The 15789-nt window shown below is 44.0% G+C and overlaps 1 long non-coding RNA gene across 5 annotated transcripts in view; it reads left to right on the top strand.

Annotated features, from left to right (window-relative positions):
* The window catches only part of LOC106036599 (uncharacterized), a 41579-nt gene that overhangs the window by 4710 nt on the left and 21080 nt on the right, over positions 1-15789 (top strand). For all 5 annotated transcript variants that reach the window (XR_010830007.1, XR_010830008.1, XR_010830004.1 and 2 more), the window contains exons 2-6: positions 843-919; positions 2505-2650; positions 4822-7810; positions 9091-9497; positions 10846-10999. This is a non-coding gene — a long non-coding RNA (uncharacterized lncRNA). The remainder of the gene's footprint in view (positions 1-842; positions 920-2504; positions 2651-4821; positions 7811-9090; positions 9498-10845; positions 11000-15789) is intronic.

Here is a 15789-nt window from a genome sequence, read left to right as displayed (position 1 = left end):
TTTTATCCCTACTTCTGTGTACACAACACCGAAACAGCAAAAGGGACAAAGGGACAAACTGGTTTGCTCCAGGAGAGTTGTGGCAAACAGCACAGCTTGTATGGATATCTCAGCAACCAGTCTGCAAACTCTAAACAGGACCAAGGTCTGTATGCACCAAGGCCTCTCAAAAATGTGCTGTAATGGTTGAGACCTAAGGGACCCAGCAGTGTCAGCTTTGAGAACAGCAATGATTTTCAACAATCTCTTCTTGTGTCTACACTTCCAACGCTAAATCAGTCTAATTACTTCTGGGTTCTTGCCCATCACGTTATGAAATGCTTCAGAGGTTAAAGAAAAAAAAAAAAAAAGAAGATCAAACCATGGTCCAAACCTCAGGAGGAAGAAGGCATCTGTCAGGACAGGCTCTTACCAGAAATGGTATAAAGAATCCTTGTTTACTAAATCTTTCAAGTCTGTAGCTAGTTCAAAGACACCTCACAGTCCTCCTCATTAGAAGAGCAAAAGAACAAGTGAAAAGCCTTCAAACTAACTAATTAAAAGCAGTAGCTGTGTGTACTGTGGTGTGGCAGGGATTTTTGTTTGATTTTTTTTTTTGTATCCACCAATGGTAGAAGAAAGTTCCTTCCAAGGTGATAATTCTGCCCCTGCATTGAAATGTGAACAAAGGGAAACTTTCTCCATTTCATTTGGATTTATTCCCATCATTTGTAAACAGTGTTAACATAAAGAAAATTCATGACACACTCACTTACTAAATGTGTTAGCGTGAGTGATAAAAGATCTTAAGAGCTCTCAGAAGGCAGTTTGCTCTTTAACATAACATGTTTTTTTTCTTGAAGGTGTGTTGTTGAAGAAGTATGTGAGAGCAGAAAAGAGTTAAAATAGCATTGTCATCCCCTGAATAGAACATACCTAGGTAAGTGAAGCACAGCTGTGACATTCACCTGCAACACAACCGAGAGCATCAGTAAAGCGAAGAGGACAGAGCGTTGCAGCAGCTCTTGCATTTAGTAAGCACGGTAATAACAATGACGAACATCACTCTTTTCCTGAGAACAGAGATAGGGATGGGGACAATAAATAACCTGCAGGATGCCAGGCAGGGACTTGTCATTTCCTACAGCCATTTCTCCTGAGTCCCAGCTGATGTGCTGCCTTCCTTGGGATGACCACCTCTCACTGATTTCAGTGAAAAGTAAATTGTGTACAGCCGTGTTGCCAAAAATGCCAGCTTAGGTCCCACTGAAGCACGGTGTTGGCTGCTGCTCTTGGGCATTCCTCCCCCACTCATTCCTTGTATGATCTCTGCAGGGATTCATTACAAATTAATTCTTTCCATTCTTTTTTTTTTTTTTTTAAATTTCCAAGGAGTATCAGTTGACATTCACAGCCATTCATAACCTCTCCTGTGCTCCCCAAGCTTCATATTACACCTGAACAATTTCACTGCCTGAATCTGGCCTGTACTTCAGCTTAAGGGGAAAGCTAACCAGTGCTTGAGTTTTGGAGAAAGACTGGAGCCTTCGGCTGTAAATTTTTCTTTTGGCGTGTCTCCTCAAGGTCCATTCACATTATACTTTGCAAGTGACAAAACAACGCTGCTATTTATTAAAAACAATGGCACTCTCATAATTTTGATTAAAAAACAATGGCTCAGGGGTGATGATGACTAAATATAACTCCCACATGTTCCCCAGTGCCTGGGCAGAGTGAGGTGGAGCTCGGCACTGGAGTCTCCCTGATCCTTCCATGGATATCGGCATCTGCCACACCTGGGGTCCAAGGCAAAGCTCTTTCCTCCAGAGGCCAAGAGCTGAGTCTACAGTTTCCACCAGGGTAATCACCTTTCCCAGGCAATAACGAGCACTTCCTAAGAGCAGCTGTTTAAGATGGCTCAGAAGTGAGGAGAAGAATGTGGTTAATAGTTAAGGCCATGAATCTGGCTTTCACGTGTGGCAGGGAAGAGCTACTTTTTGATAAAATGCCAGTCAGATGCTCGGTATTTTTTGTGGTTCCTTTTTGCGTTCAGAACTTAATGTCCCCTTGCACTATTAGTATTATTTTTTTTTTGCAAAAGGATTTACATAGGTAAATTGTGCCTGTTCAGGGAGAGCCATATTTTTAGGCTGTTTAAAACACCGAGGATATTTTTTAAGGCCCTGTAACCAGAATTAGATGAAAAACCAAGAGCTCTAGTGTTTGCACTGCAGTTAGCTGAAACACTGATTTTTTCTGCGCTAGTGAACTGTGCCTGCGGTACTCAGTGGGCATGTTACGGGGAATGGAAGGAGCACAGCTCAGGAAGGTGTAGTGCACTGCACACGTTGCAGCAGAGGGCTTTTTGCAGTCTGCAAATGCTGTCCTTACTCTCCAAGCTGGTCTGCTGTTGCCATCTGCTGGATAAATCCTCCTGTTTTCAAATTTGATGACGAAGAGAGTGTCTGTTCTTATTAAATACTTGTGTCTTTTTGTGCTTTGTAAGACAGGCCTTTTCCCTGCAGGTCCTGTATGATACAGCATCTGCACCGGGTAGGTGCACGCTGAGCATGCTGTGGCTGGGCAAGGACTGCACAGATCCGGGGACAGTTTGCTATTTCACATGCTCTTACTGCACTCAGCACAGTAAAACACCTCCTCCAAGATGAAGGTAAGATCAAAACCACTCCTCCCTGAGACATCTTCCACTTAAAAACCAAAAAAATACCCCTCCAAAGGAAAATTCTCTCTTGCAAGTCTTCCATTCCCCTTGTTACTGTATTGTGCTCACAGAGTTGTGCAATGCCCATTCTGCATATGTTCACACAAGGATCATACAGAAACTTTACACGAGGAAGAGACCTAAGAACCCTATCCATCCCTGTATATTAAATCTATAATTTATTTCTATTTTGCATTGTTTTCATGTATTTCTTTCTAAACTATGTCTGGAGAAGTATACCTGCAGTCTGCTTCTGTGAGATTTTATATAACCTCCTTCTCCCTTGGGTACCTTTTACTTGCAATAGGAGTCTTAAAAAAATAATTTCTATTTCTTAAAGATTCTGTGGCTAAGTATGGGACAGGTAAAATCTTATGCTTGCAACCAGCCTTAAGACAGACAGGTTGCTGGTTGCCGTAGACATTCTTAACACCACGTTATCAGGTCCCAGTCTAAGCTACAAGGCGTAATTCCCACGGTGTTAAATCCGTTGCTGATGGCTGATCACCTCCAGCTTGCAGGATTGCAAGAATCTGAGCTAGTGCTAACAATGGCACAAAGGTTTTAGAAAATGTCTTTGCTGTTGACAGGGTTTTAAAATCTTGTACTCAGAGTAGAAGTCAATGGGGTGTGAATCCACCCACGCCAAAGCTGAGAATATCAGGACCCGTGATTGCTGTGTCTCTAAGCTCCACTTACATACTGCCTATAAACCGTCCTGCAACGTGCCTTTGCATACCAGAACAAGGGATATTTAAGCCCCTGGCCAGAGGTGCTATGGGCTCTTTCAGGTATCACAGCAAATTGTTGCTGCCACTTTACCAGGTGGAGGAGGTTTAAAGGCAAGACATGTTAGCCCAGACGTGAGACAGTATTATGTTTATTGGCTCCTAGTTGGCTCAGCCTGGGGACAACGATGACTTGTATCTTCTACAAAGCTATTACCTAAACATCCTCTATTAACCCGTGTGCTCAGCTTCGCTGGCAGAGCTAAGCATCTTCAATTATGCTGATCCACTGATTTCAAACATCCACAGATCCCAGGCATCTACTGTGGCTTGTAGGACTCCTCATAAAATAGCAGACTTCACAACCTCTCTGTGCCGTGCCCTTCTTTTGATCCCATTGCTTTTTTCTTTTACTGCTACTTTTCTTGTAGATATCAAACGCTGCATCAACACTTGTTATTTGATCCTGCCAAGAAAGCTAATGAAGAGGTACTTGCTGCTCAGTTCAGAAGTGCCTGTGACCTGTTTTACCCTCCACGTGAGGACTATTTTAATCAATTACCCATCCACATCCTGAACTACATCTTCAGGGCATACGTATTTCTCCTCTGATGCCTATCTTGACATAGCTAAAATGCATAGGGAAAGCTTAGAAGTATCAGCCCAGCTGCTGTTTTCAGTCTCCTACTTTGTGCTGGGATAACAAGGTGTTCAAATGGGTTCTGACAGGCTTTCAAACATCGTCTCTCCAAGCAGACCTGTTTCTTCTGGTTAAAGGTTAAAGGAGGCTTTCAACAGTATGCCTAGCATGGAGTTACTTAACTATTTTAAGCGGAAAGTGGTCTGTCAGCTTCTGTGAGTTAGAAAGTCTCTTGGGAGCTCACTGTACCACTGGTAAGCACTCCTCATTTAAATCTTGGTGCTGCCGTGTTAGCTGAATTTGAATGGACACTCTAAAAATGTTCTTAAAGCTAGTTGTGTGCCTGCTTTGATACATCAGGTCGTTACTACAAAGATATCAGGTGGTACAGATCTAGTAGAGCAAATTAATCCTTGATACACTTCAGAAGGAATGGTTCTTTCCCCTGCACTGTTGTCTGCACTGATTTATCCAACTAGACTTCTGTGATATATACATAAACTGCACCTGGCATTTTGATCTCATTACAGCAAATCTAATTGTTCTTGTGCATAAGCAACAGCAGTAGACCTATAAGCAAGGGTTTAGGTGTGCAATCAAATATCATTTCCACTTACCAAGATTTAGTTGTTTCATCAAGCAAACTGCTCAGAGACCACATAACTAAATAAAAAAATTCCCAAGACATATTCATTATGTCTGCACTTTAAGCATGCCATTCTTATTGCTTGATATCCTTTCATTCCTGTTAGGAGGGACAGGAGATTCTTCACGCACTATTTCCACCATGTCTGCCCATCTCTACTCCTACCACTGACTAATTGGTTTGGCTGCCTCAAGATGACCTCTGAAGAGCTGTAACCTTTGAACCCAGGGTAAGAACTTGATTCTCTACAAAAGACATCTAAAAGAAGAGGATGGAAAAGAATAAGCAATCGTATCTTGTTCCTCCAAAAATACAACAACCCCACTCCAGCAAAATCCTGCTTTCCAACCTGACGGTGCTGGCCCAGCTCGCTTACAGATCTGCAGTCACCACATTCCTGCAGGTTATCATTTCCTCTAGATTGCTCTGCTGCAAGTCAAGGTGATTGAAGTGTGGGGGTGTAAAGCAATCTGCAATGGGTCAGTAAGCTGTTGCAAGTCAGTGTTAGCTGCTAAGATTTGATCCCAGACTCACTGACTGCCTGAAACAACGCGCTTGTCCAAGGGAACCATGAATCAAGTGCTATAAACCATGCTAAATAAAAAATCTAGCATGCTTTTATTCTTTGGTTACACTTAAAACATTCAGCTTATTTATTTGGATGTTACATTACTGAGTTTCAATTTTTATGCTTCTTTTTGGGAGTCTTAGGCTCTGTTTATTCTCAGGGTTCAATTTCCATGTCCAGAATAAGTATCAAAAATGTCCTCCCAGAATCTGAACCTGATCAGGTAGGAAACATGCACTGGTCTGTATGAATATAATTCTGCTCAGAATCTGCCCATTGTAAGTTGGAGGGACCAGTCCCCTTCTCTTTGCCCTTTGTCCTTCCTCAGCTTCAAATATATAGGGCATTCAGCAGGGTCTGCTAATTATTTTGGTCTTGTCCTATTCAGTTTAAGCTTTCATTTGCCATGATAGAAGATTTGGACAACTTGTCTGTTGTTTTGCGTAATGCTTTTTAAGGTTGCGTCCATACTACTGCTTGATGTGGAAGTTGTATTGGTGACGTTCTCAAGGCATGTCCTCAGTGTGTCTCTTGTTATCTCGCTATTTGTGATGCCCGAGGTTGCCTTGTCCTGTTCAGATTCGTGATGTAGAGGAGCTGACTTGCCAACTCATATGGAAGTTTGCACTCACTGTGGAGTGACTTATCCTATCAAATTTCTGCTGTAGTTTTCTGTGTCCCTGTTCCATGAAGAAGAGCTGACATGGTCTCGTTGTTGGCAACTTTTATTTCTGCATCAGCATAAAAAATATTTTTAATACTACTTAATAAAAATACTTTTAATACTACTTAATACTAGTTTTAGATGCTGTTTTTTTAAAGTTTAAAAGGTGTTCAAAATCATTTGTTTGGTTTTGATATTTGGTTCCCTGATATTCATTGCTTCATAGTTAACCCAGAGTAATATTGTCATCACAGCATTTCTTCCTCCATAAATAAGAATTTGCCAGTAATAATTTGTCCCTTTGGTTATTTTCCTGGTGGCCTTGTCAATGCCCTGTGGAGCCACCAGTGATCTCACATAGGAGCAGCGGGGGCCGTTCTCTTGAGCTGAATGGTGACAACAGGAGGTTGGCAGAGGTCAGTGGGGCTTTTGTTGGCACCCTCAGCCTTAGACAGCGTGCCTTTGGTGACTGTTCCCCTGCACTGAAATCTTGTAGCATGCAAGTGCTGTCGGAAAGCAACCAGGAGATATTGCACCTCTGTCCTACGGGTGACCTCTCACCCCTTATAGCATCAGAGACAGAAATCTCTGTCGGGTTCAGTGTGAGCTGATTTAGGTGCCTAAATACCATGGAAAAACTGGATGCAAGCTGCACATAACAGCGGTGGCTTTCTCCCAGCCCATCAGAGCTGGATTTCCTCTGGGACAGCTGGAACAGGGGAATAAACCACCCCTCCCCAGCTGGAGCACAGGCAGCTTGCAAGCTGTGCCATGGCCTGCGAGGCAGGAAGGCCTTTTCCATCAGAGGGCTGATGGCTCCGAGGCAGCCTCTGCAGGAAAGCCAGAACAATGGGAAACCAGAGTTAACCTCGCTTCTCCAGGCAGATTCGGGGACGAAATGGAGGAGGAGCAGCGCTGGCTCGGTGCCACAGCTCTGCATGCGGTGGGGATGGAGAAACTGCGATAACATGGCTCCTTGGCTGAGGCTTTAAAAAGAAGGCGCTCACTTTTTCTGTTGTTTTTTCAAGCATTACATAAAAGTTCCCCTCAAAAGGCCAAAGGCAGCTGTTTTCTTAGGACAAGGAAGTCAGGAAGAGGCAAAGCAGGCAAAAACATCAGATAAGTCTGGGAGAGAAAAAAAAAATGGAAAAGAAAAACTTGGCTAACCTATTTTTCCCCCCTCTTAAACAGCCAAACCTCTGCAGAGCAACGTCTAGGAGGAAAAGCAGAGCTGACAACTGACAACCGGTACCCGTGCTCCAGTGAGGACCGCTGCTCTCGCTCCTCTCTGGGCATCCTGGTCCAACCTGAAGCTCCAAGGTTGAGGGGTTTTGGGGTTTTGCAGTTGTAGCGCCTTGTCACAAGGTGGCAGGGACGTGACACTTTCTGGCAAGCTCCCGTTCAAAGCCTCACTGCTTTCCTTCTTGTTAGGTATAAATATATGGAGTTAGCAGCAATCCTCCGTCATTGTCTTTGAAACCGTCCTTGGGATAGCTCAAAGGGAGGGTAATTAGTTATTTCAAAGCTTCAATATTTTACCTTTTTGCACTAAAAAATAAAAATGGCTTTGGTTTCTCCTGCCTGCAAGCCAGAATGACATTGGGAGGGAAGTTGTGTTAGTTCTGGCTTCCTAGCGTGGATGCACAGCTTTGGGCTTCTGGTAGAAAATGTCGGCACACATATAGGACCAATTCTCTTCTTTTCGTGTGCTTCCCACTGATAGCTTTTACCCTTTCAGATGCCAGGAGTTTTTGTGATTTTCCTGCTATGCTCTCCCAAGGATGTTGCAGGCTGCTGTGGCAGGGAGTGGGGCTGCTCCTCAAGCATCTCCGTACAGAATTCCACCTGCCACGATAAAATTAGGTTTGTGTTAATAAGCTACTAATATGCATCAGGTAAATATTGAGTTAATCACTGGAGTCCAAGCTGATCGTTGTCTCCGTATGTTTGCTTGCCTGGCAGTCTTTAGAGACGGGAGATTGTCAGGTTTTTTATCTGAGGTACACACAGTGAGAGATTACTTAGCTGTCATGCTGCAGAAAATGTCCCTATCATCCAGCAGGAGGTAACAATAACAAATTGCTGACACACAAATTCAGCTTTGCACAAATAGCAGTGCAAGATGCCTGCTGCTCCCTGAGTAGGAACCAGACCACTGTGAATGAGAGGAATTGGCACCGGAGAAGAAAATGAGCTGAAAATGCACCCGAGTAGAGCAGGTAGCATTATAAAATAATTATCTCTGAGCTGCTGTTCACTGGAAAATATTTCGCTTCTTGAGCACAATGCAGTGTCCCAAGAAGGTGTTTTTTGTGGGTCGGACAAATGTGCTTCCTACCTCTGAGATTTGTTTCCCTTTGAGCTGAGGCTCAAATTTCAATTTATGTGAATAAAGAGTAATTAGAATTTTTTCCAGCTATCTAAAGCACAGACTGCCAGAACCAAATGAGCTTGAGCCCTTACATCTTTATTATGCACCTTGAACTAGATGATGGGTACCAATATTAAAGTCAATCAACATTTTCCTGTGAATCCAGTATCAGCCTGAAAGGTTCTATTCATCTTCAATACAGCTTTATAATATTTAAAGGAAAAATACAAAATAGCAAGGACTGTTAGATTGCCCCAGGCTTCTACAGTTGGGAGTAGGGTAAACTGTTAAAGGGTGTGTTAGCACTTCCTTAGGAAAATGTCTTCCGTCGTCCTCTGAAGTTGGCTGCTGTCAGAAACAGGGAACTGGATGCACAAAACCCTTGTGTCCATTCCTGACTGCCAGTCCCTGTGTCCCCGAGGCTGTGCAGGAGAGTTTCCTAAGGGCTACTGAGGCACCTCCCAGGTCCCTTCTGTTGTGTCTCTTCTGGTCGCAGCTCTCGGGAGAGTCACCAGCTTCAGGTCAGGTGTTTAACATCAAAATGAACTTCCTTGGGAAAATCCCTCCCAGCCCTGAATATGCAGCCAAGGAACAGGGTCCAGATGGCAGGCAGGGCTCCTGAAGGTGATTTCAGTTTCTGGTAGATTTTGGACAGAAAGACCCACCACACCTCCTAGAAGAACATCAAAGAAATTGTCAGGAGAAAGCAAAAAATAGATCCGATAAATGCTCTAATTTCTGTGACTTTATTTATTTATTTATTTGTTTATAGGTTTGAGCATGAAGAACTTGTCTGCAGATCTCTCACCAGCCTGGATACACGGAGGTATTTATTCCTGCTCACATCCTGGAGGAAAATTTTTCCCTTTACTGAATTTCAACTATTTGCAGCCCAGCTTGAAGTCCATGATCTGAACTTTGTGCTGGAGTCTTTGTGATCTGTTAGAAAAATTGATTGATTTGAAACATTGTGCTAAGCTACCACCAAATGCTTTTTTCTCTGTTCCTGGGAACCCTGCTTCTCCGGCTGCATGGGAGAAACAACATCATAAAATGCCCTCTGCCAGCAAGTAGGAAATATAGAAATATATGATACAGAAAAGCAAGGAGCTATATATGGCCGAGCCCAAATCCAGTTCTGAGAGGAGATTTTCCACTAGAGGACAGAGACAGACTGGGGTAAGTGTACCAACGAAGTCAGGGATGTGATTTGCCTCCATGCTTTCTGACATAAGCCTTTCCTTCACACTCGTTTCCCACCCACCATTTTGCATGTCAGATTTTTGCAGGTACCAGCGCAGCTGAGAATCCCTCTGCTGGGTTTGGTGCCCCGGCCAGCCAGACAGCAGAGCTGTGTGTGTTTATTTCCATGTAACAGCTTGTCAGTTTAACAAAGACGGCGCTGTGAAATCAGAGAGAAAAAAAAATATGTCATATCTAGCCACTGCATGTATGTATTACGTTGAAGAGGAATTCATTGCTCTTTTCCTTTGACAGGACAGACTTAGCCCATAGCTCTGTTTTCACACTGCTAGAGCTATGTTAAAATCATCGAAGGGTCAGCTGCAGGCCCGCAGCACTGAGGCAGTTCACCTCTAAATACAGGCTGTCGGCTCTTCTCACTTACACGAGGGTGGAAAAACCATCTCCGACAGCAGATTTGCTGTGTTTGGTGTGGCTTTTTTTTTCTTCTTCTTCTTTTTGTGTATTCATAATACAAAAATGGGCACTGAAAAAAGGTTCAGAAAACGCACTTTTTGTCTGAGATCACGTTGCCAAGTTCCAGCCTGCAGCTATTGGCAGCTGAGCAATACAGCCCTAACTATATGCTTTGTGATAAAAAGCTGACAGACCTTTAATTTTAGCCACTTTTATTCCCAATATACCGAATGCATTAATATGCCCAGTCCACTTACAGAAGGCATTTCTAGGCCATTTTCTTTCACATTTTAAGAGAGAGAAATGTGAGTTTGCGGGCCCAGGCTCTGTGCAGCCTCAGCAGCATTGCAACAGATTGCAGTGGCACTGTAGGAAAACCCCTCCAGATGGGTTTGGAGGTTTGGGGGATGTTGTGTCATGGAGAAGTCAGCACAGGCCTGGCTCAGAGACACAGCTGACATGCAGTTTCCAGTGCTGTCTGTTCCCTGAAGGGTATATAGCATGGCAGGCTGATTGCTCTCCACTGGAAGCCCCACAGCACTTGTGATCCCGTGACTTGCAGCAGGAGATGCACCCAGCCCAGCAGGCTGTCTGTTCAGGATAGGCATTGGCACACCATAGCTAAAGGGCATCTTGTTCCCCAGAACAGCAATGCTCCCCTTCCACACCAAAAGGAAATAAATCCACTGAATTCCAAAAAACAAACAAACCAAAAGCAGGCTCCTATTCCCCCTTGCAGGGCAGGGACAGCAGGAATCTTTTCCTGAATATTTCTGTGTCATTTCTGTTATTGCAGCTGGGTGCCTTCTCTCCTTCCTACTTGCTCCTTTGCAGCCCTTACAGGAGCAATCTTACCTCTTTTTCACAGGTGGGAAAACCGAGGCACAGAGATTAACCCAGCTGCCAAATCACCCAAGGAGGCTGTATCACAGCATCAGCCTCCTGAGCTCATACAGGGCTTCAGCAGCATGGTGAGACTGGAGCCAGAACCACCCGCATGTGCTCGCTGCTTTCTGTATGCAGTAAGTATTTTCTCTGTGATGTCCTGCCTTTGCTGAATTGGTCCTTTGTTGTTGTTGTTTTGTTTTTCTTTCTTTTCTTTTTTTCTTTTTAATTAGGAAGCCTGCTGGGAAAGCTCTGCAGCAGCTCTGGTCACAGCTGGCTGGGCATCTGGCTTGCTGGGCTTGGAGATGGCTGAGGCTGGTACCTCCAAGATGGGGCTGCAAGCATTGGCTCTTGAGGTTTTGCAGAAATGTGTTTTCCCTGCAGCGCTGCTCCTTGCCAGGCTGTACTTTGGCCAGTAAATGAAAGATAAAAAATGTTATTTTGTTGTTTTGGGTGTTCAGTGTGGTCCCAAGCCTATAGATGCAGGGAGGGGAAAGGAAACCTGTTCCTTCCTAACACGTTCATGGGGCTGTTAGCACAGACCGCTCCTCTCCTTTTGCTGGGGGACTTGCTGGTGAGCTAGGTGGTGCTGTAAGGGAAGGGGGATGCTGCAGCTCGGGTTGTTTAACAGCTGAAGCATGCAGGATCTGCTGTCCGACTCCGGCATGGCTTCAGCACTGCTTACGGATGTCAGGTTTGTCACGTCTCTTCTCCCAGACACCTCGCTGCTGTCACAGCTCAGCGTCTGCCATATGTTGCAGCCCAGTGCTCAGAGGTATGTTTTCTTCTGGGCATGATAGAATCAGACCGTTTAATTCTGGGCCTAGCGCTGTGTTCTCTGGCTTGTGCCCCTTTCCCAGTGAGGGGCTTAGGTAGCTCTCTCCAAGACCTGCAGATGCATTTAGGGTGCCCTTACTCCGAGGGATGTTGCACCCCACGTGTAATGCGGTAACAACCATAATTAAAATGTTTATCGGTGATGCTTGCATGGTAAACAAATGGTAAAACCCAAGGAGCACTAAATTAGGCTGAACCTGTTCTGCTATTTCCCTTCTGAACAGTAATCCCTCTGGGAGCAGAAGACTCGACCAAGCCTAGTAAGAGGCAGAGTGGACCAGGGCAGCAGGAAGGGGGATGTGGACTTGCGTATCTGTCTTTTCCCTTGCAGCCAGAGTGTTTTACAAACTACTTTCTTCAGAAGAAATATATATTTGATGTAAGGAGAACTACTTGAGTCTCATGTTAGCAAAATATTTACTTTATAGCTTGGAGCATACAGAAAGTCCAGCGGAGTTGCTTTCTGTGCCCATAACCTTGAAGTTAGGGCTCTAATGCAGTGCTTTGCAGAAGGAGCTCAGGCGTGGGCTTGCTCAACTTGCTTTGCCATTAGGAGAAGCGAAGTAGTGAAGCAATGTGTCCAGAAAACCTCTCAGTGGCTGCATCAAGGTTATTCCCGTCCCTTTGGGTTCCTCTGGGTCTGTTTCTCCTCTGCTCAGGCACCTTTTATAGGAGGGAAGGCTGTCCTGTAGTTAAAGGAGATGAGGCTGTATCAGGTCTTGTGAAACAGGATTTGTGCTCAGCATCAGGCTGCAAGAAGTATTTGCAGCACCATCTGAGATGGCAGTTTGGACCCCAGTGTAGTTTGAGGTTTGCAACAAACTCAAAACTCAGGTCTGGGGCTTCAAAGCAAGTTTCATGGGAAAATGTTTCCAAGTACTTTTGTCTCCCGTTTAAAAATAATAATAATAATAAAAAAACTTCCATAGGAAGAAGCTACCACTAATTTTAGTAGATGAATGGTGTTACATGGTGGGTGGCCAAGGTGATTTTACTTTTTTGAATGGCACATCCCTTATTTTCTAAATTGTAGTACTGAGTGGCAGTAATAGCACTCTACATAGTTCTTCAGGAAATGCTGATACATGAATGTTTGCAAGAGCAACTGCATCCAGTTGCTACTCTTTAATGTTCATTTAAAAGAAAAAAAAAAAAAGCCCTCAAACAAGTAACTCGTAAGCAGATCTAAGCAAAGTGGAATCATCTCAAAGTAAAGTTTGCCAGCCTTCTGAGTACACCTGGGTCGTGCTTGCTTTCATCTTCATAATTATGTATGCTTTTGATATGGAAGGTGAATCTTAGCAGTTTGCTTGAATTCAGCTTGGAAACTGGGGATTTGTTTGAACCGCTCACCCCACGCTGATCTCTGGAGCTGCAAACCTTGCGAATCTGGGACAAGCGCAGAGCGAGTGGTTAGCAGGCAAAACGTGTGCGTATGCTCTTGTGGTCAGCAGCTTGTCTGCATCTAAGCTATGTAGATGCTTCAAAAGCAAAATATTTTTAAAAACAACTCCCTAGAGAATGAATGATACAAGAAACAGTGAAGCCATTCTTGCAGTCTGTGTGCATCCTGGTGTCATCACAGTGTTTGGAAAGATGGACAGGTTTCTGTGCAGTCTGCTCGGGAGAGACATCCTGCTTGCTTTTCCTTGGCAAAGACAGCATGCTGCTATTTTGCTGTGGGAGGTACAGCTCTCCCCAGGACACCGAAAGGCGGGGATTTAATTTTTTCAAGAGCTTATTTTAAATGACTGTGACTTACAGGCGTGTCTTCGGTCTGGTGATGGGTGAATGCACTCTGGGCACATGTTGCCCTGTGACTCCCCATCTCCCAGCTGTCCTCTCCCCAGGCTGCTTCCCAGTCAGAGCAAAACCTGGCCACGCTTCTCTCATAACACGTTTTGAAAGGAACTCATTAGGGAGGAGGTCAGAAGAAGCAGTACTGGGTGGCTAAGATGCTTTCTAATGCATCAAGGCGTTTTGATAATGTTGACAACATGAGCGGTGAAGAAAGTGAGCAAGCATATAGAAAACAAGAACCGAGGTATTAATACTCGTGCCAGAGTTCCTTGCTCAAATGACTTAATCTGTCACTGAAATAAGGTCTGGAAATGTTGTCCACATCAAAGGAAACGTACACTTTGATGGGTTTTGGAGGGTGTTTTTCCTTCGGAAAGCAGCATGTGGTAACTGAGCTACTGACATGCCAGTAATTCAAAGGAGAGTTTTGCATCCCTGCTGTGAGGCTGAATGACAACATAATACAGTTATTAAGGGGGGAAAAGGAAGTCTCAGTCCCAGGTCTTCTGCGCTTTATACTCTGTAACAACAACAACCAATGTCAAAAAAAAAAAAAAGACCCATATCTCATATATCAGCAACCTTTAATTTCTACAGCAGTTCTCAAATTGGAATGAAAGTGAGGGATTTGAAGATTTTAGGTGAGAAATGACTTGCTGGGTTTTGCCAGCCAAACTTTTGGAAATGTATGTTTGTTCCAGAAGGAGTTATATTTAACTTTTGTTTGTTTTCAGTCTTACTAAAAATGTCTAGCTGTAAATCACTGGAGGAGTAGGCTTCGAGCCTCTTACTCTCACCTTCGAGCCTCTTACTCTCACCCGAGCCTCTTACTCTCACCACCTCTCGGCCACTTTCTTCCACGTAAGAATAGGAGCAGAAAAGGAAAAAGTGTGGGGAGGAAAACCCACAAACAGTGCTTTTGAAAAATCCCTGAACCCACTGAAAAGACTATTTCCTAGTCTAAATTTTTCAACCTACTTTGCTCAATAACAAATGAGGTGTGAACGCTTGACAAAAAATTCAGAGTCGCAAGTAGCAGAAGGAGGAACTGCACCTAGAGGCACTGGGCCCTGCTGTCCCCAGAGCAGCACGGGAAGGATGCGAGGCAGCTTGCTCCGACCTGTGGAGGTGAACTTGAGTCCATTGCTCGCGATGTTGGTGACAACTATCAGCGGTAGCTGTTAGTTAGAGAACATGCTGTTGGAGGAGGCGTAAAATGTATTCACCCAATCTTCCTAGGCACTTGGGAATAGTTCAGTAACCCTGGCGTGAATTTATAATCCATCATTTGGGTTTCAAAACGCAACATGCGAAGAAAAGGGAAGGACGTGATGTATTCCCTTAATCAGATCTTTGCTAAGGTTCGAGTGCATCGGGTTATATTCTGCCTTATACATGTGAGAACAAAAAAATGAACAATAATGGTGTGAGCGCAGCTCTGCTTTCCTGTGCTGCTTCTCCCTCTGCCAGACAGAAATAGCATTAAGAAGTGGCAATGAATTTCAGTGAAAAAATATGCTTTTTGTTTTTCTTTAACAATTAACACAATTTGCATGAATTTTAATTTCAAAATTTAACATCTTAAGTAACAGTATCTCAGCTTTTGCTATGGTTGCCTCATTAATGGAATAAGTGAGTTACCATCTTCCCACCCACCCCCCCCCCCATATTTCAAGAAGTTAAACACCAACCAAACCAACAACTTTGGAAAAGTGTCCACATTCACAGAATGGCAGCCAGCCCCATATCTGTATGATTGCTACTGACATATGGGTTCGGTCCTTCAGGCTTTCCCAGAGAACGTGTTGTCTTGTGGTATTTCTTGTCTAACCAGAGAGAGTAATGGAAACAGTGTGAGGAAAAGCTGTTCAGATAAGTGTTTGCCAACCATCTAGTTTTATGGTTCCTTGGAGCAATCTGCTATGTATTCCTCTTTGTGAATTGTATTTCTCCCTATAAAGAGAGTTTGGTTAAGGCACATAACTTTATGTTGCACCGTCAGCCTATTTATCCATGCCTGGAGCAAGATGTCAGTTGTCTTTGAACATGAAAGGCTCTGATTTCTTATCAGCTTTATGGAGATGATCTTTTTCTTACATCGTTTCATCAGAGCTGAGTAATGGCTGCGCGCTGACAAAAGTCATAACCCAAATGACGACAGTGTGTAGGACTCCAAACCACAACTATTCGTAGCAAATGATCCCAAACTACTAACGTCTGGAGCCCTGAAGACCCGTGTTGAGATAGACAAATCTCCTGACTAGCTGTAATGACACCAGCCAGCAGCAAA

Source organism: Anser cygnoides, chromosome 3, assembly GCF_040182565.1.
Source record: "Anser cygnoides isolate HZ-2024a breed goose chromosome 3, Taihu_goose_T2T_genome, whole genome shotgun sequence".
NCBI lineage: Eukaryota > Metazoa > Chordata > Aves > Anseriformes > Anatidae > Anser > Anser cygnoides.
Note: the sequence above shows the minus strand (reverse complement) of the source record. Positions and strands in the feature narration are given on the sequence as shown.